The 23018-nt window shown below is 33.3% G+C and overlaps 1 pseudogene; it reads left to right on the top strand.

Moving 5' to 3' along the window:
* Window positions 1-14012: 14012 nt before the first annotated feature.
* The window catches only part of LOC126695791 (receptor-like protein EIX2), a 101466-nt pseudogene continuing 92460 nt past the window's right edge, over window positions 14013-23018 (top strand).

Below are 23018 nucleotides of genomic sequence, written 5' to 3'. Positions count from 1 at the left end.
ATTCAAAATAGGATTCTAGCCTGCACATTAGTTACTATTTTTGGCATAACTTTCGGCTTAGATGTCCAATTGAGATGATTCAAGTTGGGCTGTAAAGCTAACTTAAAGAGCTACAACTTTGTTAAAGATTATCAGTAATATTTATGTAATTTGATTTTTCCTACAATAGTTGTTCTTTAATGATTTAAATTGTTCTTGCTTCATATCAATTGACTAAGATGAGATTCTAGATATGAGTTCAATCATATTTTTCTCATGATTTAGGATTTGTATTAATTAATTTAATGCTTGGTTTATTATTTCTTGATTATAAAATTTGATATCTCTTGTGATTTGTTTGTCAACGGATACAATTGATGATTTGATTTTATACTTAAGAAGCGAAGAAGAGCGTGCTTTAGATATTTAAATAGAAGTTTTAATGATAATATTTTCCATGATAGCAAGATTGATTTCTAGATTATCATGTAGTGATTGGGAAAAATTAATGATCATAAATATATGCTGATATGACTTACAAGACGATTCCAAAACCTTAATTCCTTTCTCTAGATTGATCACATCTCTTTACTGCTTTATATTGTATCTTTGCTTAGTTTAATTATTTTCTTAGTATATTTAATTTCAAACAACCAATTTTTATTGAACTAGATTAGGGTTAATTTGGTTAAGATTTGATTAATTTTCCTACACTCATACAAGTCCTTGTGGGTTTGACCTCGTTCTTGTCAAACTATATTTCGGTGCGATTCATACACTTGCGAGTACTTTTAAAATTTCACAACATCTTGGCAAATCATAGTTTTGAAATACTATCATATGACTTCTAAATTCAACTTCTATGCTTTTCTACAACAAAAGGCTTTAGATAGCTACAAGTTGCTTACTCAATTATTTTTTGTTCGTTCAAACTATAGTGATTATTAGGAAATCATATGCAGTAGTAATTCATCTAGTGATATTTCTTTTGGAAGAGGGATCATCTGGTTCCATACTACATGATCATCTAGTTACTAATATCTTGTTACTTGATAAGGACTACTATTAGTTATATGTTTTGTCCATATTTAATTGGGATAGTAAATCACACTCAGGAAAATTGGACTTTTTTTCCTTGGGGTATAAATATAGGGGTCCCAATTGGATGAGGGGGTTAAGAATTTTCTCTCCAAAATATTTATTGTAGGAACATAAATTAAAGTTTTCCACTCTAGACTTTTCACACTTAAAGAACATGACTTGCCAACTAATCATACTAGAGTTTTTAATTAGTACCTGCATCAATTTCACAACATCAAGAACTAAGCCCATTGTATACAACGTCAAATTTCATTGTCTCCTGTTACATCAAATGAGTGTTTAATTTTTCAAACAAAGTATTGAATAGTAAAACTTCTGGGTCATTGTCTCAACTACAACTCTTAAGCATGTTGGACTTGGATCACACTTTCCACAACGTATCATTATGAAATGCAGGAAGAGAAAAAAAAAAAAAAAAAACTAGTGTACACAACGAAATTTCATCCTAGTAATACATTAATACCCAGCCGCTTGGTTGGGTCAGTGAGGGACCTATTCTAATTTAATGATCCTTGAATTTTTTATACAAGTAATAATCAATTAAATTTCATCCTAGTAATACATTAATACCCAGCGACTTGGTTGGGTCAATATGGGACCTATTCCAATCTAGTGATCCTTGAATTTTGTATAAGAGTAATAATCAATGAAATTTCTGTCTAAAATAAGTTGGACTTTTGGCAGGAAGAAAATTGATGCCTAGCAAATCAAGCTATAAGGTTTACCAAATGAACTAGATTCTTATCTTGATTTGTTAAAACTTCAATATAAACTACAAAAACAAACAAGGATCATATTAACATGTGCCCTTAGAGTAATTATTAATAAACTATGTTAGAAAAGTTTTAACAAAACTTTTATGGGGAATACAAAAAGTTGTCAAAAACATTAATTTTTTTTTATCCTTTTCCCATAAAAACATTTCTAAAAATAGTTCATAAACTAATACTCTTAAGGTATTCATTAACATTTCCCAACAAATAATATAAAAAGACTCATGTTAACGGGTGCCTTTAGGGCAATGGTTAACAATCCATTTTAGAAAAGTTTTGAAACCACTTTTATGAGAAATGGAAAAATGTCAAAACATTAATTACTTTTTTTTTCTTTTCCCATAAAAATTTTCTTTAAATAAATTGTTAACCATTACCCTAAGAACATCCATTAGCATTTCCCATATAAAAAAGCACTCCCCCTCTCTCTCTCTCCACAACAACCAAAATCACCCCCCCTCACTCAAAACTAGATCAAAACCAATCTCCACCACCACCATCACAATCAATACCCATCCACAAAACAATCCAATAGAAAATAAATAAATAAAATAAATTACATTACACCACTTTTATGAGAAATGAAAAAAAAAAAAAAAAAAAACACTCTCAAAACATTAATTACTTTTTTTTTTTCCTTTTCCCATAAAATTTTTCTTTAAATAGATTCCATTGCCCTAAGAGCATTCATTAGCATTTCCCATATAAAAAAGCACTCATCTCTCTCCTCCATCTTCCCTCTCTCTCTCTCCACAACAACCAAAATCACCACCACCACCCCCCCCCCAACTCAAAACTAGATCAAAACCAACCTCCACTACCACCACCACAATCAATACCCATCCACAAATCAATCCAATAGCAAATAAATAAATAAAATAAACTACATTAAACAATAGTAGCCACCACCCCACAACCTACCACCACTACTTGAAATCCAACACCACCACCGCCACCAACGTCAATAGCCACCACTACCAAATCCATTACCACAAACCCAAAAAAAAAAAAAAAAAAAAAAAAAAAAAAAAAAAAAAAAAAAAAAAACCAAATCAGAACTACAACCCACTACCACTAACCACAAAAAGCACAGCAACCACCACTGCTGCCCACACACCACCACCACCATCATCGAAAATATCCACAAACACCCAAATCCAAACACACAAAAATCCACCATGAAACCCACAAAACCCATAAGTCTAAACTCACAAAAAAACCCATAGTCAGATATAAAAGGAGAGGGAGGCAGAGATGAGTGAGAAGGAAGTAGAGGAGAGAGAGGCTAAGATGAGAAATAGAGTGGCGGACATGAGAGGGAGGTGGAGATGAGAAATGGATGAGAAAGAGAGAAGCTGAGATGGAGAGAAGAGTGATAATAATAGGGGCAGATGGGTTGAGAGAGAGCAAGAAAGAGAGAGAGAGAGAGAGAGAGAGAGAGAGAGAGTGTGTGTGTGTGTGTGTGTGTGTGTGTGTGTGAGGAAAGAGAAGATAATAAAATAAAATATTTTAGTTTTACATACTTGCTAAAGTAGTCTTTAAAAAAAGAGTCATTGTAGTAAGGTTGTATATATTTTTAGGATTGTTTTTGGTAGTTGAGAGGGTAAAATAGCAACTTCATATAAAGAGTCTAACCTCTTTACTAGCCCATGCTCTGCAAGCTCTATAAAAGCATCGGTATTGGTGGTGCTAAAATTGCTAAAAAGCTATTTTAGCACCAACCACACCAAAAAACATGCAACATCAGTGGCGGTAAAGTTAAAATTTTTAACAACATAACTATAGTAAAGTGGTATCAATACCAGTTTACTTTAGCTACAAGGTAAACTTAAAAATAATTATTTTATTGCTTCTCTCTCCATCAATTATTGACTCAAGTCTCTCTCTCTCTCTCTCATCCTCTCCTTCACTCTCTTGGCTTGCTCTCTCACTCAACCAAACAGTCCAAACCTTTAACCTCTTGCCATTGCCATCGCTTATCATCACCTCCCCTCATCCATATGCTCATCATCTCACTCAAACCCCTTATTTTTTCTTTATCTCAAGAGGCAGCTTCGTGGATCAATTGGGTTAGAGCCTGGCTTGGCTTGGCTTGGCATTGATGCTAATGGCAATTGTGTGGGTCGATCAGTGGCTTGGCTTTGTGGGTCGGTTGTAGTGGTTATGGGTAAGTGTTGTAGTAGTTGTTGGTTGTGGTGGTGATGGTGTTATGGCTGGGTTTGGAATGATTTTAGGCAGTGGTTTTCTATTGATAGGTTTTTATTTTTATTTTGATTAATGGGTTTTGATTTTGAGTTTAATGGATTTTTTTTTTCTTTTTGGTTATTGGGTTTTGTGGTGGATCGTGGTTGGCTTTATAGTAGTGGATCAGTGGTTGATGTTAGTTGAGTTTGTGATGGTGGATTGTGGCTACTGGCAGATCGGTGGTGGTGGTGGTGCCATGAGTGGGTTGGCTTTGAAGAGGGGGAGAAGATAGAGAGAGAAAGATGAAGAGAGAGAAAAAATAATAAATAAATGAATAGTGTTTAACTGTGATGTGAAAATAAGAGAATTGATGTGGAGTGAGTTCTGAAATGATAAGTTAAAATAGATAAAGTGGCATTTTTAGATACTAAAAGCTAAAAAATTTAGCTTCATTAATGTGGATGCTCTAAAGATCTTTTCTAAAAAAGTCGTTTCCAATATGAGGAAGACTACCAACTGCCAAGATATATACATACATATATGCATACATACATACATACATACATATATGGTTGGGTTCAAGTTACACCTGATATAACATTAAGCAATATTACACCACTCAATATTTTTTAATTGAATGCGAATTTTGACAAATCCATCGTTAGATTACATTATACTCATATATTATCCATGCTTGCAAAATTTCAAGGTGATAAAAAATTAATAGTTATGTCATCAATCAATTGTTTAAATTCAAGTTTTTGTAGTTTAAAATAATTCATAAAAGATGAGTTTATGGATTAAATAATAAATAATATCCAATTGACATAAAAATTGGCATGAATGTTAAGGACATATAGAACATGTAATTCAACAGTAGGATTTTCAAAATATGAATTTTATAACAAGTTATTGAGTGGTGTAATATTACTTTGAGTTACACCAGGTGTAACTTGAACCTAGTCTATATATATATATATAAAATTTATTTTGTTGCACATTCGTACACTTCAAGATTTCTTGATGATGATAATAATAACTTTTGTTTCTCCATTTCAATGCTTAATTGGAGGGAATGGACAAGGTTTAACTACAAAATTTGTTGTAACTTAAGGTTACAACTTTATTTAATATCTTTTTATTGGAAGTGAATTTTGACAAATTCACAATTGGATTATATTTTCTTATTATATCCTCAATGCTTGCAAAATTTTAAGAAAATTAAAGGTCAATATATATGTCATCAATAAATTGTTTAAATTGCAAGCTTTTGTAGTTTGAAATTATTCATAAAATATAATCTTATCAATCATATAATAAATAATTTCTGATTGGTACAAAATTTGGCATGTGTATTAAGAGAGTAAAGAACATGCAATCCAATGGTTAGACTTTCAAAATATATAGTAGTGTTAATGATATTGAGTAATTTTGTAACCTTAGGCTACAATCAATTTCGTAGCTAAACTTTGTCAAAAAATAAAATTATTGTCAACCATTTAACCCTAATATCCAGCTATAAACAATCACAGCTATAATATCCAACCACTTGAGTCAGTGAGGGACCTATTCCAATTTAATTATCCTTGAATTTTGTATACATGTAATAATCAATTAAATTTCCGTCTAAAATAAGTTGGACTTTTTTGGCACAGAAGAAAATTGATGTCGAGATAAATCAAGCTAATTGTGGCCCACCAAAAATGGACTATATGCTTATCTTGATTTGTTCCATTCCATGTACAAGACCCAAAGTCAATGCTTGGCGTATAAGAGTTGAACATCTTATCTAAAGCCCATGCTCTGAAAGCTTCAGAAAAGAAAAAGAAAAAAAAAAAATCCATTTAAACCAACACAAAATAAGAATAATGAAAATGTAATTTATGCTTCGATTCTTATAAGGATGAACACAATAGCAATACATTTTCTTCTTTTTCTTTTTTAAAGAAAAAAAAACCTATGCTTATTTTGTTTGTATGATAAAGTCACCTATTCCAATTTTACTTATCTTACTATTGCTGGGCTCTCCCCAAAAGGAACATATTAGAAAACATGTTACTAATATCTTTTGGTATGGATTATTGTTGATATCCATTTTTGATAATGTCGATCCAAAGGCCGAAGAAGGAAAGAATAGGGCAAAAGCTCGATGGGCCGCTCAGCAGAAATTGATAGGAAATAAGAAGGAATGAGGTAAAGAACCAGTAGGCTTGGTCTAGTAAAGTGAAACGTGGTCTATGTTGATCCTATACCGTGAACCCGGATGAGAAGTTCTAGATGCCACAATTAAAAAAAAAAAAAAAGAGAGAGAAAAAACCGAGTAGCAACGGCAAAAAATGCATGGAGAAAGAAAAGACAAATCATGAAGAAGAAGAAGACAACAGTGTAATGGCCGGAGCACCACCAACCTATAACCTAGCTAATGAGGGAAAGTGGGCCTACAACTAAAGGGGGTACAGAGAGTGTGGTTTGGTGAAGGGGGGAAAAGAGCTTAGTTCCGATATTCAGTCAAGACCTATTTTGGGAGATGCCCTGCTAGGAAGGCATCATTACCAATAATAGGTAGTAGACTAGCTAAGACCACTTGATGCATGCTAGTATTTAGAGAAAGAGAGAGAGAGAGAGAGAGAGAGGTACACACCGTAGAACTTGTAGGAGAGAGTTTGTCGTAAAGTAGGTAGTGAAAGAGAGAGAAAGTCCTGTCCACAGTCATGGATTAGTGGAGGTTGAAGCCATACGGCTAGAGGCGGTGGGCACTCCTGAAGAGTGTCGGTAGTAAACAAAAATGGTGGGTGAACAACAAGGCTAAAAAGGAGAAATTACATGAGTTTTGATTTGGCGTATAAATAGGATTAGTACCCATAAAGGGAACAAGAATATTAACCTAGGCAATTTGAATAGGAAATTGAAAGTGAAATAAGTAAGGCTACAAAATAAACCAAGCTGTTCATGAACAACTCAAGCTTGGCTGGATAAAAAGCTTGTTCATATTTGTTTGTTTATAAATAAGTCAAGATTGAGCCTTAGTTTTAGGCTTATTTAATAAAAAAAACCGAGCCAAAGATAAAAAAATTGTTCATGAACAAGCTCATGAGCTATAAGGCCTGATACAAAACAATTCAAGCATACAGACTCATTTATAAGTTTGTGTGTGTTTGCTAAACAAACTTATTACACATATCTTAATAATGATATGGTCAACATAAGAATACTACCCATTACCTTAATTTTTTCCTTCCCTCTAAACTGACCAAACAATACTTTAGACTTTAGTTACATTTAAAAAAATAAAAAAAAATTTAAGTGAGCCAAATATGATCCTTCTCCATCAACCATCTAATATAAAATTATAAAACATGTTAGTCATTTCTCAAAAAAATAAAATAAACCATGTTTGTCTTTTCCCATTCATGATAATTACATATAAGTATTTTTCTAGTTCTTCACCTTCTAACATGAATGTAAAAATTCTATTTTAAACAATTTTTGAAATTTAGACAATGAAGGATGAATGAACGGATTTAATTATGTAAAATTTGAATTTGAATAATGGCTAATCATAAGTGGATTAGGAGCATGATAAAATGAGTATATATATATTTTTACTTGATTTTGGAGATTTAAGCATTTTAATAATTTAATTTTCTTAGATCCCAAGCTTGAAAGTTTAATCTGAGCTTGAGTTTGAACTTGATATTAAGCTCGAGCTTGGATTGAATAACTAAACAAGCCAAGCCAAGCCCAAGCCTTTTCACTTTACCATGAGCTCAAGCACAAACATTATTTTAGTCTTGTCACAAGCTCAAGCCAAGCCTGAGCTTTTGACTTTAGCTAACAAGCCAAGCTTGAACATGCACTACTTGACAAAGCTCGGCTTGTTTATAGCCCTAGAAATAAGAAAGAAAAGGGAAAGGTGAAGTGAGACTTAAAAAAGAGAGAAGAGTGATTACAGCAGAAACAACATACATCACTAGGCAAATCTTTTCTCTCCCTCTCATAACAAACTCACACTTTGTGATCTCATTGGGAAGAGTAGCTCTTGAATCAAAACAGCCCTTAATCCAACCCCAAAAGCATCACATTCTATAGTAAAGGGCTTAGAGAAGTCTATCAAAGCCAAAACAGGTGGTTGACACATTGCTACCTTAAGGTTCTAAAAAGCTTCCTCAACTCACAAAGGCTTTTTTTTTTTTTTTCAACAAGGCAGTTAATGGAGTAGCTATTTGGCCATAATGATGCATGAATTTCCTATAGTAAACCAGTAAGACCAAGAAATCCATGCAAAGCTTTAACTGTGGTTGGAGAAGGCCAATCTTTCATGGTAGAAAGCTTCTTAGGATTAGCACTTACACCTTGACCAGATAGAATATGACCCAGATATTCTACCTCAGAAATGCCAAAGACACATTTGCTTCTCTTGGCATACAGTTGATGCTGTAACAGCAAACTAAGAACTAGTCCAAGATGCTGAATATGCAAGTCCAAGCTTTTACTGAAAACTAAAATGTCATCAAAGAAGACTAACACGAACTTCCTTAAGTAAGGTCTAAAAACAACATTCATTAGAGCTTGGAATGTAGAGGGTGCATTGGTCAAACCAAATGGCATAACAAGGAATTCATAATGACCCTCATGTGTCCTAAATGCAGTTTTAGCAATATCCTCCTCCCTCATACGGATTTGATGATAACCAGACCTCAAATCAAGCTTAGAAAAAATGCAAGAACCTGCTAATTCATCAAGTAGTTCATCAACAACAGGAATGGGAAACTTATCTTTGATAACCTAATTAAGAGCTCTATAGTCAATACACATGCGCCATGAACCATCAGCTTTCCTCATTAACAACACTGGGGAAGAAAAAGGGCTCCGGCTGTGCCTGATAAACCCTACCTCCAACAATTCATTAACAATCTTCTCAATTTCATTCTTCTGAAAGTGAGGATACATGTAAGGCTTTTGACACACAGGTTCAATGCCTTCCTTCAAAAGAATTGATGTTCAAACCCTTTGCAAGGAGGTAGACCAGTAGGTGTCACAAAAATAGTAGCAAATTTAGTCAAGAGTGCTTCAATCTCTAGAATACACTGTGAGGCAGAAGGATTGGTAACAGCTGAGGAGGCAATCTGTAACATAATACCTTTCTTCACAGGGGTTTTAAAGAACTAAGTACCCTCATGAATGGTCAAACTGTGGGCTGCAAACCAACTAATTTCACCATGGAATTGTAGTGAGAAAACACCATAGACATCTCCAAAAAGTCCCATTGAATAAGACCAAGGGTCCTAAGCCACTGAATACCTAAAACTAGTTCACAATCTCCCAAGGCTAATGCATTCAAGTCCACTGCAAATACCTGACCTTGCATAGCAACCTTAACATTAGAACAAACACCCTATGTCCTAATGGAAGCACCATTGGCAACCTTCACTTCAAAAGTGATAGAATGGTCTAAGGGTAATTGTAAAACAAAAACCATAGTAGCATCAACAAAATTATGTGTACTCCCAGTGTCAATCAAAATAACAAGGCAATGTCCATTAAGTTTTCCTTGAATCCTCATAGTACCAAGTTGAGGGACTGCCCAAAAGAGCATAAAGTGTAATCTTAGCATCCACTACTTTAGATTCAGACCTACTATCAATAGCTTATCCTCATCTACTTGCAACAAGGTGGCTTCAGAATCATCAAGTTCTACTAATTGAACATTAGAACTAGAATCTTGGAAAGGATAAAGTCCCTTTAATAGGAAAAGCTTAGCAGACTTACATTGATGTCCCGGCTGAAACTTCTCATCACAGTTGAAACAAAGTCCCTTCCTTCTTTTTTCTTCCATCTGAGTAAGTGACAAAATTTGTAAGGGCAACTTCAATCTGGATTCCATCTTCCCCTCAAGTCTTGGATCCAAAATTGAAGGTTTAGCAAAATCAAATGAAGGTCTTTGATTCCTATGGCTACTGTTAAGGTACTCTTCTTGAATTTTTGCTAATCCAAAGGCTTCATTAAGGTTCTTAGGATGAATCATCTTCACTGGTAGTCAGACCTCATCCTTGAGACCACTAAGGAAACAGCTCAATTTGTGGCTATTTGATAACCCCTTAATTCTGTTTGACAAGGCCTTAAATTGCCCCTTATAAACTACAACATTGGAAGTTTGGCTCAACCTTGTGAGTGATTCCATAGGATCCTCATAGGCAGTACTCCCAAACCTTGTCAACAGGGCTTCCACAAATCCTTCCCAGGTAGCAAACACCCCATTCTCATCATTGTCTTGAAACCATACTAGGGCTTCTCCATCCATGTGGAAAGAGGCCATTAGCAAACTTTCATTGAATGGAGTTTGATAGAAACTAAAATATTGGTTGGCCTTGTACACCCAGGAAGCACGGTCATCACCCTTAAACCGAGGAAAATCCAATCTCACACTTTTTGACATATGCGAAATGGGTAAAGAAACAACTTGGGTAATTGGAGAGTTTGGTGAAGGAGATGAAGACTTTGGAGACATAACTTCTTGTTGTCTTTGTTCTTCAGTTTCAGTGAGTTTTTGTAGAGCCAAACTAATAGTATTCAATTGTTGAGTGTTGGCATTCAATTGTTGGGTATTGGCATTGAATTGTTTGTTAATCTCTTGCAAAGAATGACCATGATGATCTATTGTAGTCTTAAGAAGAGATAAGGATTCATTGATGTAGGCAAAGGATCTTGTTTCCGCCATGGTTGCAGGGAAGTAGGCTCTAATACCAAATTGTTAAGTTCTTGATTGATCAAGGACTGTTAGGGAAGAAAAGTAGTTACTTCAAGGGCAACTGACCTCTAGAAATTAGGAAGAGTGAAGAGAAGGAAGATTATAGAGGAAAATTAGAGATAAGGAAGAGAGCAATTAAGTGATTTTACTTGATTCCTTACCAATGTACTCACAGAGTTATATACATGACCCATTCCCTGTTTTCCCTCCAAAACTCATAGCCTAAACAGACTAAACTAACTAAATAACTTGCTAGCTCATATGCCAACTCATCAACTAACAAATGAACATACCATACGATACAATCCAGACATCAATGTATACAATCATGTGCAATCATGTACGACTTAGTTGCATAGTACTTATGGTGCTCGGGTTCCTAACATATTGTGACCTATTCTCCAAAATGTGTAACTTTATGACTCTATTGGGTAATAAGGTTGTATAAGTTGAGGTTTAAGCTCTTTTTAGCCTACTTTCGGCAAGAGATTCCTTTTATTTACATTATAATCTTTCATTCTAACTATGCCTTATTGCTGACAAGTTATTTGGACTAACATTCATTTCTATTGTTCCATATGTGTGTGTGTGTAGATTCTGCGAAAAGAGAGCTAGACCCAACTCCCTTACCCAAAGCAGAAAGCCTTACCCCAAAAGTGTAGAAGGCCCCTACAATCATAAAATAAGAAAATTTAATAACAATCTATCATTGTGAGAGGGGTTACTTGTTAAGTATTTGACATATGGTGGGATTTTTAATAATCGCATTTTTATATATTAATAATCATTTCACTTCTTCACTCATAAAGCACATGACTTTTGGAACTAATCATATAAAAATAGCTACCTAAAGCAATTTCACAACATCAAACAAACCCACTGTAATATGATAAAGAATTTCAATATCACCTATTCCCATCAAAGGAATGTTCAATTGTTCACACCAATTTTGATTAGAAAAGATTCTAGGCTAGGGCATCACATATTTTCAATTACCTTGGACAACAATTTCCACAATATCTTATCAGATGGAAGAAATGAATAGAGTATATTTAATGTTTTAGTATGCATGGGAAGGGATTTGATCATAACTAGATCTTTTATGAGAAAATTGTGCGAGCACAAGGAAGACTTTCAAGATATAGACACTAATAAGAAAATCAATATCTTAGATTTTGACACCTTTTTTAAAATAAAAAAAATTCAATAGTTACAATCAAGAAGGCGAATTAAACATAGTTTGTTTCATACTCTTTGTTAGAAATACTAGAAGATGTCAGTTGAGCAACAAAGTTCTTGGCTAGGTTTGACATTTACACATTCATGAACTTCTAATTTTCTTGATAATAAATTAACCTTGTGCTCTACAATTATAAAGTTCATGCCCATCCAATACATAATAAACACTAACTTGTAGCCCCATGCATATTCATAGGATACATTTACAAATAAGAATAACTAAATGCATATTAGAATTTTACCAAATTTAAATACAATATGTATAATGTTTGTATATTTGAAAGTATAAAATAGCTACTAATAAAATATTAGTTCTTTTAAAAAAAAAACAAAAAAAAAAATCATTTTAATTGTTATTCATGAAATTCTCAATTTTAGTTTGTCCAACCACTATTTGTATAATAATAATAATAATAAATCAAAGATGGTGATTTTTTTAAATTTTATTAATTTTGATTCTATTGTAGTATTTTTTTTCTCACTTAATAACTCATTTAGCCCAAAATAAATAAATAAATAAATAAATTGGACTCCTCGATTTTGCAGTGTATTAAATAACCATACCAAAATTAAGAAATTTTGATGGGACACATGACATAAATTTATACTCAAATTTTGATAAATAATTATATTTTATTTCAACTTTGGCTTTAAATATAGGAAAATGCTAAAATTACAAACTATTTTACAATTTTTTTTACAAACTACTAGTTTGGTGAGTAGATATGGTAAGTAAAAAAGTGATGCTAGTAGTGGGTCTAAATAAGAACCAGTAAGAATTTACCATTTCAATAGTTTGTAAAAATATTATAAAATAATTTGTAGCTATAACATTACTTTTATATATATATATATGATTGGTATCTTTTCAAATACAATAATTTTGTAGGGGTATCACCATGTTGTCCAATGCAATAAATTTGTCTAGTGATTTGAGAGTGGAATGGAAAAACTCAGCACAAAAAATAATTAATGATAATTCACATTTTGAGATTTAGAATTAGTTCAATTTGGCCAGGTTTTTGTAATTCCAATAACTAAAAATGTTATCTAGTTGTCTTAAAATAAATAAAAATATCAAAACTAAAAGTTCAATATTCCATATTATTTTTATATTTAAAAAAATCATTTTTATTGAAAGTGGTGTCACAAGTAATGATATCACTTTTTTCAATGTGCTAAAATTATTGTTACTCTTATTATATAATTTTAGCACACAATATGTTCAATAACCCTCCAAGTAGTGATATCACCTTTTTCCATCCTCTTTCGGATTACACCAACCAAAACGGGCTCTTAATAACGAAGGAGCAACTACTTAAGTCATGGTAGGACATCTTTCACAATGTTTTTATAATAAATTTTAAGTGCTAGAGTGTTACCAATTTTAATTTGAACCTATCATTGAAATTATTTTATTATCCACCAATAAAAGCAACATCTTGCATTCTAAAAATGGTTATAAAAATATTATGAAAATGTTATACACATAAATTTTCTCTTAAAAGATTATTAAATTTTGAATGACTAATCAAAACCCCGTCTAAAATAAGTCGCGCTTTCACAAGTTATAGAAAATTGATATATGAAGGTAGAGTTTGGATAGCACGTCTGGAGCGTTTATCAGTGCGGTTGCGTTTTTCTGTGGGTCTCATGCACTGTTCACGAGACCCATGAATACTTTTTTTTACCAAAAACAACTTTAAAACTGGGTCTCACGTTACTATTTACATATTTAAAAATTATTTTACTACAATATTTTCAATTTTCAGTAATAAACAGTATCTAAACATATCCGTAATCTAATGAACCTAAAGGTCCTCAAAAGGAGGGTCCCGTCTACAAGAGTTATAGAGTCAATCCCCAACATACGGTAAAAATTGTAAGCACAGTACAACAAGACGGTCTCCCTCCTATAAATAAGCATGCCATTACCACTAGTACCATTCATACAAAATCATAAATCAGTTTTATTACTTTTATAAAGCATGATGATGGAGGGTTCCTTTGGATTCATACCTATTACCTTAATCCTTTTCCTTTGTTTGCTCACTATTCATCCTAATTTCTGCACTGCGGACTCTGAGATTCGTTGCATTGAAAGCGAGCGGCACGCCTTTCTCAACCTCAAGCAACACCTTACAGATCCTTCAAACAGGCTTGCCTCTTCGGCTGCTGCTGCATCTGACGAGGATTGTTGTGACTGGGTCGGTGTTGTCTGCCACAACCGCACAGGTCATGTCGTCCAACTCCATCTCAGAACCTTTTATCCTTTGTATGACGAGCTCACTACTGATGATGACCAATATGAAGCTTATGAGAGGTTAGGGTTCGGTGGTAAGATAAACCCTTCTCTGCTTGATTTGAAGCATTTGATTTACTTAGACCTCAGCCACAATGATTTCAGTGGTGCTTACATTTCCAAATTCCTCGGTTCAATGGGGAGCTTAAGATATCTTAATCTCTCCCATGCGAGGTTTGGGGGATTGATTCCTCAACAACTTGGGAATCTCTCTAATTTGCACTATCTCAATCTTGGAGATTCTAATTATTATAATGATTTATATGTCGAGAACCTTCAATGGCTCTTTGGTCTTCCTTTACTACAACACCTTGATATGAGTTTTGCAAACCTTAGCCAAGCCTCTGATTGGCTACATGATATAAACAAACTCCCTTCCTTGTTAGAGTTGCGATTCTCATATTGCCGGTATTAACTTTTCATCTCTCACTACCTTTTGTCTTTCATACAACTTTTTTGAAAACAGTTCGATTCTGTTTTGGGTCTCCGGTCTTCATAATCTGGTTTCTCTTGATCTATCTTACAATCAGTTTCAAGGTCCAATCCCTATTCATCTCCAGAACTTGACTTCACTTAGGCACCTCAACCTATCTAGCAACACTTTCAACTCTTCAATTCCTAATTGGCTTTACAGTTTTATTCATCTTGAGTTTCTCAACCTCAGGGAAAATAATTTGCAGGGTACAATCTTTAGTTCCATTGGAAACCTAACATCTGTCATTAGCTTAGACTTGTCAACTAATGAACATGAAGGAAAGGTTCCAAGATCTTTGGGTAATCTCCGCAAGTTAAGGTTAATTAGATTGTTAGACAACAAATGGAGTCAAGAGATATCTGAAATCTTTGAAAGTCTATCAAATGGACTAGAGATCTTAGAAATGGACAGTGCTCAACTGTCTGGGCATTTGACTGATGATCTTGGGCAATTTAAAAAACTTGTCACCCTTTCTTTGGGATATAATTCAATTTTAGGTCCAGTTCCATTGTCTATAGGAAATCTTTCATCTTTGAGATTCTTGAGCCTTGAAACTAATCAAATTAATGGAACACTCCCTCAAAGCTTTGGACCGCTCTCCAAGTTAGAGTCTCTATATATTTATTCAAATATGTTGGAGGGTGTAGTATCTGAAGTTCATTTTACCAATTTAATGAGATTAACAAAACTTGTTGCTTCTCAAAACCGACTAAATTTAGAAGTAAGTGACAATTGGGCTCCTCCTTTTCAACTCAACACTTTAATTTTGGTATCATGGAATTTAGGGTTGAAATTTCCTTCATGGCTCTGTTCACAAGAGCAACTTTCGATCTTGGACATATCTAATACAGGGATTTTAGATGCAGTTCCTCCTTCATTTTGGAACCTGTCTTCTCAATTTGTGTATCTAAGTCTCTCTCATAATCAGATCTATGGAGAGATTCCAAATATCTCAATGATTTTGTCCTATTCTTCAATAATTGATATGAGTTCAAATCTCTTCACTGGTGTGTTGCCTTGTATATCCTCTAATGTGGGCTTCTTAGATCTCTCTGAAAATTTATTGTTTGGATCTATTTCGCACTTTTTGTGTTACAAGATGAATGAGTCCAAACGAATGTCATATCTTAATCTTGGTAAAACTTGTTATCAGGGGAAATAAATGATTGTTGGATGAAGTGGCAAAATTTGTTTGCCTTAAATTTGGGAAACAACAATTTGTCGGGTTCAATTCCAACATCCATTGGATCTTTAATTTATCTTGGGTCCTTGCATCTAGAGAACAACAAATTCTCTGGAAAATTACCATCCTCTTTGAAAAATTGTAAAAACTTGGTTACTATTGATATTGGCAAAAATGAGTTTGTTGGGAGCATACCTTCATGGATAGGACATAGATTTTCAAGCTTGGTGATTCTCAGTCTTCACTCAAATAATTTCTATGGTTACATCCCATAAAAACTCCACTCTCTAACTTCACTCCAAATTTTGGACCTCTCAAATAATAAGCTATTTGGAAGCATTTCTAGATGTATTGACAATTTCAGTGCCATGGCCACGAATTACAATTCAAATGGCCCCCTTTTTCTACTCGAACATTCAATTGGCTATGGTACTTCTATGCTTTTTGAAAGTGCATTGCTCGTGATTAAGGGGAAAGCTCTTGAGTATTCCACCACTCTTCAATTTGTAAAAAGTATAGATCTATCTAAGAACAATTTATCGAGCAAGATCCCCAAAGAAGTGACTAGTCTTCAAGGATTACAATCATTAAATTTGTCATTTAATATCTTGATAGGAAGGATTCCTGCCAATATAGGTGTTATGGGATCACTGGAATTTATCGATTTCTCTGTAAATCAACTTTCAGGTCAAATTCCTCAAAGTATGTCAAGTTTGACATTTTTGAGTCAGTTGAACTTGTCAAACAACAATTTAAGTGGGAAAATCCCTTCAAGCACTCAACTACAAAGCCTCAATGCCTCATGTTTTATTGGAAACAAACTTTGTGGAGCTCCACTAATTGAGAATTGTTCTATAATTGATGTAAAACAAAACATTGAAAACACAAGGAGCAAGGATTTTGGTGGACCTGAAGTGGATTGGGTTTATGTTAGAATGGCATTTGGATTTGTGGTTGGTTTTTGGGTTGTATTGGGCCCTTTACTATTGAATAAGTGAGAATCATGTACTTTCAATTCCTAGATCACCTAGGGTACAAACTTTGGGGTGTTGTGGCTCAAACTTGGCTGCGTTGTAAGTAAATGTTGTAAGATTCTTAATATTTAGTGCAAATGTCATTTAATCATAGTAATCAATATTTTGATGATGTATATTTGATCTTTGAGCTGATTAATACTTGTATTATTAGTTATATTCATTCCATTGACATATATGAATATGATGTTTCTTCTTTTGAATATCAAATGCAATCCAAGTTGTAGTTTTATTGTCTCTATATATTACAATGTAAAATCACTTTTCAATTAATACAAGAAATTGATCAATTAAAAGCAATATACAAAACCTTAATATGATGCCCAATTTCTCAATCTCTTATTGATCACTTTGTAAAGTCTCAACGAAAAAAAGGTTTGTGCATATATCAGCAAACTAAATGGGCACTTTGTAACAATGCACACTTTGTGCAGACATGCTATAGTTTTGCTTCAAATTAATTTACAATATTTTTTCTATGTAGTTCCAAATTTTGTGGCTGCATCTGTTGATTTGAATTGTGTATGTCTACGTGGGTGGGTATACATAATTAAACTGTTGATTCAATAAGTATGTTTGGGTTTCGTGGTTTTACCGAGGTATTGTAACCGGAGATTTATTTTTGATGATGTCTAAGTCTCTCTTATGTTCCCTCTGGACATTAACACTCTTAGTTTAGTTAAAAGGTATGAGACTGAACTATCGGCCTCCTTACTTATGCTGCATTTATTTTGATTTTAGCAACATATTGGTGACACACTGCACTGCAACAGGCTTGATTAGGAGCTTGTATGTAATTTGGAGAAATCATCTTTTTTGAATCCTAACTCTTTAATGTGAGTTTCTTTTACATGTAAAAGAGAGCTTCCAACAAACTGGATTTTGTGACTGCCAGAGTTTATAATTTATGATATTTCAAAATAACATTCCCAACTCTTTCCATTTTTTGCTTCAACATCCAAATTCCTTTCATGAAATTCCTTCATTGTATATTAGAAAAATCTGAAATATATATATTCCTTACATGTATATTCATAAAATGTGGTTTTTGTGATGAGGGATTTTACTATTTTAGTCTAGGTGAAACGGGGTTTTGTTGAATTAATGATTTTCTGAATTGTGGTATGGATTTTTTTTTGAGTTACTGGTTCTGACAAGTGAAGGTCATTGAGTTGAGAGAGAGTTTGTGGGGTGAACTTAATTGTCTGTGGTGTTTTGTTGGGGTTGTAATGTTGTTTGCAAAGATTTATCAACGCTTCTTTTTTACACTTGTTTGGCATGGTAGAAAAATGAAATCCAAAAGGCTGAGGTTGACAAGACAACATCGGAATTAAGTTGAGTTGTGTGTGTTTGCAGTAGGATAGTAGTCGACACAATATTGCACTTTATGCAGTAGGACAGTGTATATAAACACTTACAACTCAAATTTTTTTTTAGTAAAGCAGCCCAAGATTATATTTCTATTATCTGTAGCTCTCTTTTTTGGGTGAAGGTGAAGTATACTTGCTTCAATACAGCTTTCTTTGGTTACCTATGTAAAATTCATTTATATCCTCATCCTATGTAATTTTTCTTTTCCACTAGTAATGGAAAATGTTGGTACCTTTAGTTTTTCCAATAAAACTCAACTACGCTCTATCACAACCATATGCCTTGGTTACATTAAGCTCATACAATTTTAAACAATACACAATATATATTGTAGTATGGCCACATTTCTTTTGCTAATCATTAGACCTTGTGTTATTTCTGACTATCTCACCCATTCTTGGTGTGATTTTGGCAACTGCTAGTGTTACCGTGGTATGCTTTGGTAACTTTATATGATTCTCCTTTTACAAGAATTGTCATTTCTCTTTCCACCACATAAATTTGTAAAACTGGACTCTATTTACGGATTTACAAATGTCATTGTATTCCAAATACAACAAGGTTCTCCAGTATTTACTAAGTACCTATCCAATTGAAATTTAAGTTTTTATTTTCTATGTAAGCAATGAGAGTTTATTTAATCTCTTGTAGTATAATAGTTTTGGATTTTTTTAGCACATGGATCACAACTTTCTAGTTTCTAGTGAATATGGTTGAATACCTGAACCTTATCCAAACCATTCCAAACTCTTAAGGATAAAGTAATTAAGTGGTGGCATTTAGAGTATTGGTAATTAAAGAGTTTCCAGTGAGTTTGAATTTAATCCTAATGTTTTGTTCAGATCACAATTTGATCAACATGATGATCAGTAATATATCTCTAATATTATGTGTATTTGATGATGAGTTAAAATATATAGTGTAGTTTTAGATATTTGGTCCATAGAAATGCTCTTATAGTTATGATATTTGAAAAGTAGGAGGAGATTTAAATGGGGTTCTTAATTCTTATTACTATCCAATATGCACAACTTAGCATTATCACCCTGAGGCTAGATTTTTTTTTCCCCTTTTGTTGGGGCGTGTTCTTTGTTACTCTACCCTTAACTTTTTCCAAGAATATCTGTGCAATAAATTAGCCGGTGTGGTAATTATATAGAGTTGAACTTGGCCTAGGGGCCTGTGGTGTGCATTACCATCTTCAATTTTTTGTACAGGACATTGTGAAGGCCAAGTAATTCTTGTAGTAGGGAGGAGTTGACATTGGCTATTGAAGACTATGATAGTCTCAATCATATATCGCAACTTGAGGTACAAATTGGATGATAAATTGTTTGGATTCAGGGAGATTTAATTTGCTTATAGCTATCTGAAATTTGAAATGGTATTTACAACTATGAATGCAGAATCCGTTGGATGAACAAATGTAAAACATTATGCATATGCTTTTCTTGATTATAGAGAACCTTATAGCTGACTTGATTGTCTTAACTATTTTGCTAGAGTAATATGTTGAACATGTGTAATTGGTATTAGTTGCCACCCTTCACTATGGTAGAGAATAGTTTCTCATTCACCAGTAGCCAACGGTGAAAGCAAGGGACAGATTTAAACCAGGCAACGTCAATAGTTTCATCTTATGTGTCATGTTCAGGGTGGTTGTGTTGCTCCCACAAGAAACTAACCAAAAATCCTGAGCTTGGCAGTTGCTTTACCTTTTGGATAACGCAAAATATACCATAAAGACCAACACAAAATAAGAAATTGTGAAAAGGAAATATTGGAAAAGTACTGGTGAAAAATAATGTAAAAAATTAAATTTAAGTGTTTTTCAATAAGATTGGATTGTTAATTTCATCTTTCTCTAGTTCTTATAAGCAAGCTAGCATAGAGCTTTTAACGGACCAACACAAGTGCAAGTTGAGAAATAATTTGGACCCACAGCAAAATTTATCAATTTGTTAATTAACCAATTATGTAACTCGGTTATTAGCTGTTAATTACCACGAGCATAGTCACAAAATATAAAATAACAAGCAGTAAAGAAAATAACACAAGATATTGAAAACCAATGGATTAAAGTTTGCAAAATGAGTCACACTCTTGACCCTAGACTCCATGTAGCAGATGCTGACACGGATCCATAATCAGCTCCAAGTTGCATGGATTCTTTTATCTTGAAAACCTTCTACAAATTGTGTCGATGACTCCAAGGACCGACTCCAAAGACCACCTTGAAGATTTGATATCAACAATAACACACTAGCAATAGCAGGCTCTTGTGGCTTCAACCCTGATCACCAAATAACAACAGTCTTGAGAGTGATCTTCTATTCTCACTGGTTTTGGTGAAATTGAGGTTTTGATTGTCTTCTTCTTAGATGCACAGCAATACCTCAATTGTAGTTGTGCTATAAAGTACCTTTTATATGTTTGTATGTATGCCATAAAAAAAAGTACAAGGCAACACAAAATCAATTATAAAAAGTTAGATTCCAAGTTTCTTGTATCTTAATTGAGCAAGTCACTACTGAGAAGTACTAAGAATCTTGTTTCGATCTATCATGATTTGATTGAAGGTCTTACAAAAGCACTACCTTGATTGATTGAGACATAATCGAAGGGCAATTGGAACTCCATACTTCTTTCTTTTGAGCTGCATCTTGGACATCTGATTATGGATCCAAACAAGATTAAATGTCATAGAATCTTTCAACCTAAAAACCTAACACTAGTCTTTTAAAATCCATGTTTATTTTGTATGTATGATAACGTTGCACTACCACGAAAGTTCAAGAATTTTGACACATGCCATTTTTCCATTTCTAGACACAGTAAGGTTTGCTGAAAAAACCAGCAGATACTTGAAACACATTTTAATAATCTCTTTTGGCATGGATGTAATTTCATAACAAGTAGGTAGTGAATCCCTCAAGAGAGGACCTGCTTGACTTGTCTATTGAATGTTTGATTACTCAACCAAATCTATTTTGTTCTACAAATTGTTATCACAATTCGAGATAAACTTATCCTGAATGAATGTTTTCCAGCAGAATTTTTTATATATTTGGATAAACGAGTTAGATAGTTTTATTTCTATATGAAAGCAAATCACAGTATACTGTTTAGACAATAGCAAACTATTGATTGTATTAGGGAAGGAAGTACACAATTAGTCTTAAATTTCTCTAAATAAAACATTCATGCAATTGGATCATATTTCTTACATACACACCAACATTGGTATTTTGTTTGATTGTTTTCTTCCTAGTCGACTAATTGAATTAAGTTGATTATGCTATTCATATATCAAATTGGAACTTTCATCAATAGTACACACTACATACTGATTGCATGAATTTTACCCCCCAAAAAATTGAACATTTAACCTGTATTTAACCATTTTTACAACCTCTTCTTTTTTCAGAATAAAAAAAGATAACAACTTTGATACTGTTTCATTACATCAATACATTTTGCACAAATTGCATTGAAAATTATGATTTTTTTTTTTACAATGAAAATATGATTTGTTTTGTAGTATGCAATCCTTGAAAATATAATAAAAAAAAAGTTATTTAATAGTGAATTTGTAAAAATTCACATTTAATAAAACGATATAGAAATAATTTAAAGGGTTTCTCTCTAAACTTATCAGCCAACACAGCCCACGTGTATGGGTTGAACCAACACATGGGTAAAACTTCAATGCCAAGACCCAATCATATAAGCAATAGGGTTGCAAGATAACTACTGAAATCAGCTTATTGAGTCCCACAAAAAAAATAACAACAGCCAATTGAACCCACGGGCCACGGCCGGAGCAATCTCAAGTTCAGATTCAAGTTTTCCCTCCATCGCATGAACCAAGCTTACTGAAGAGGGAGGTAACCAGTGAATTCGAGAAAATAAGGAGCAGTGGTTCTTTCAACACCGAGTAAGAAAATTATAAAAGAATGAAAGGAAAAAAAATGTCAAAAATAATTAAAATTTTACTTTTAGCTGTTTTTTTTTTTTTTTTTTATAAATAAAATCTCACAGCCATACCATCAGTTCCATTTCTACTAAGCCTAAGCGTATTGCTGGCAAAAGCAGCAAATTAGTGAAAAAAACGTGTTTCTAATAAATATTGGTATGGATCATAAGCAAATTTAAAAACAAACTGCCATTGTAATTTGGGAGAGGACTTACTTGATACGTGTTTGGCATATTAACTAAAATCTAGTTCACGATTAGAATTCCAGTTTATTATTTCTTGAATTAAAATTTTTTGGCGGGATACTAATTGTTTTAGGTAAAGCGGTTTCCAATTGGTCATAAATTTCTCCATCAAAAATATTCATTCATAAGATTTAGAACCACATTTCTACATATAACACCATTGGTATTTTATTTTTGTTATTTTTCTTCCTAATCAACATATTCAGTCAAGTTGTTTAAGTATTAATATTAAAGAACTTTTAAAATCTGTGGAATTTGAAGCTTCTTCAGTTCATGGTGTATTATTTTTGAAGTTTCTTTAGTTCCTGGTGTATATATCTGTGGTTTGAAATTTGACATTTTACTACCTGAAGTTAGTTCAGTTAAATTTCCTAAACCCACATCTGTTAAAAACATGGTTAAATATGT

This window comes from Quercus robur, chromosome 8, assembly GCF_932294415.1.
Source record: "Quercus robur chromosome 8, dhQueRobu3.1, whole genome shotgun sequence".
NCBI classification, from domain to species: Eukaryota; Viridiplantae; Streptophyta; class Magnoliopsida; order Fagales; family Fagaceae; genus Quercus; species Quercus robur.
The sequence above is the reverse complement of the archived record's forward strand: the minus strand, read 5'-3'. Positions and strand labels throughout refer to the sequence as shown.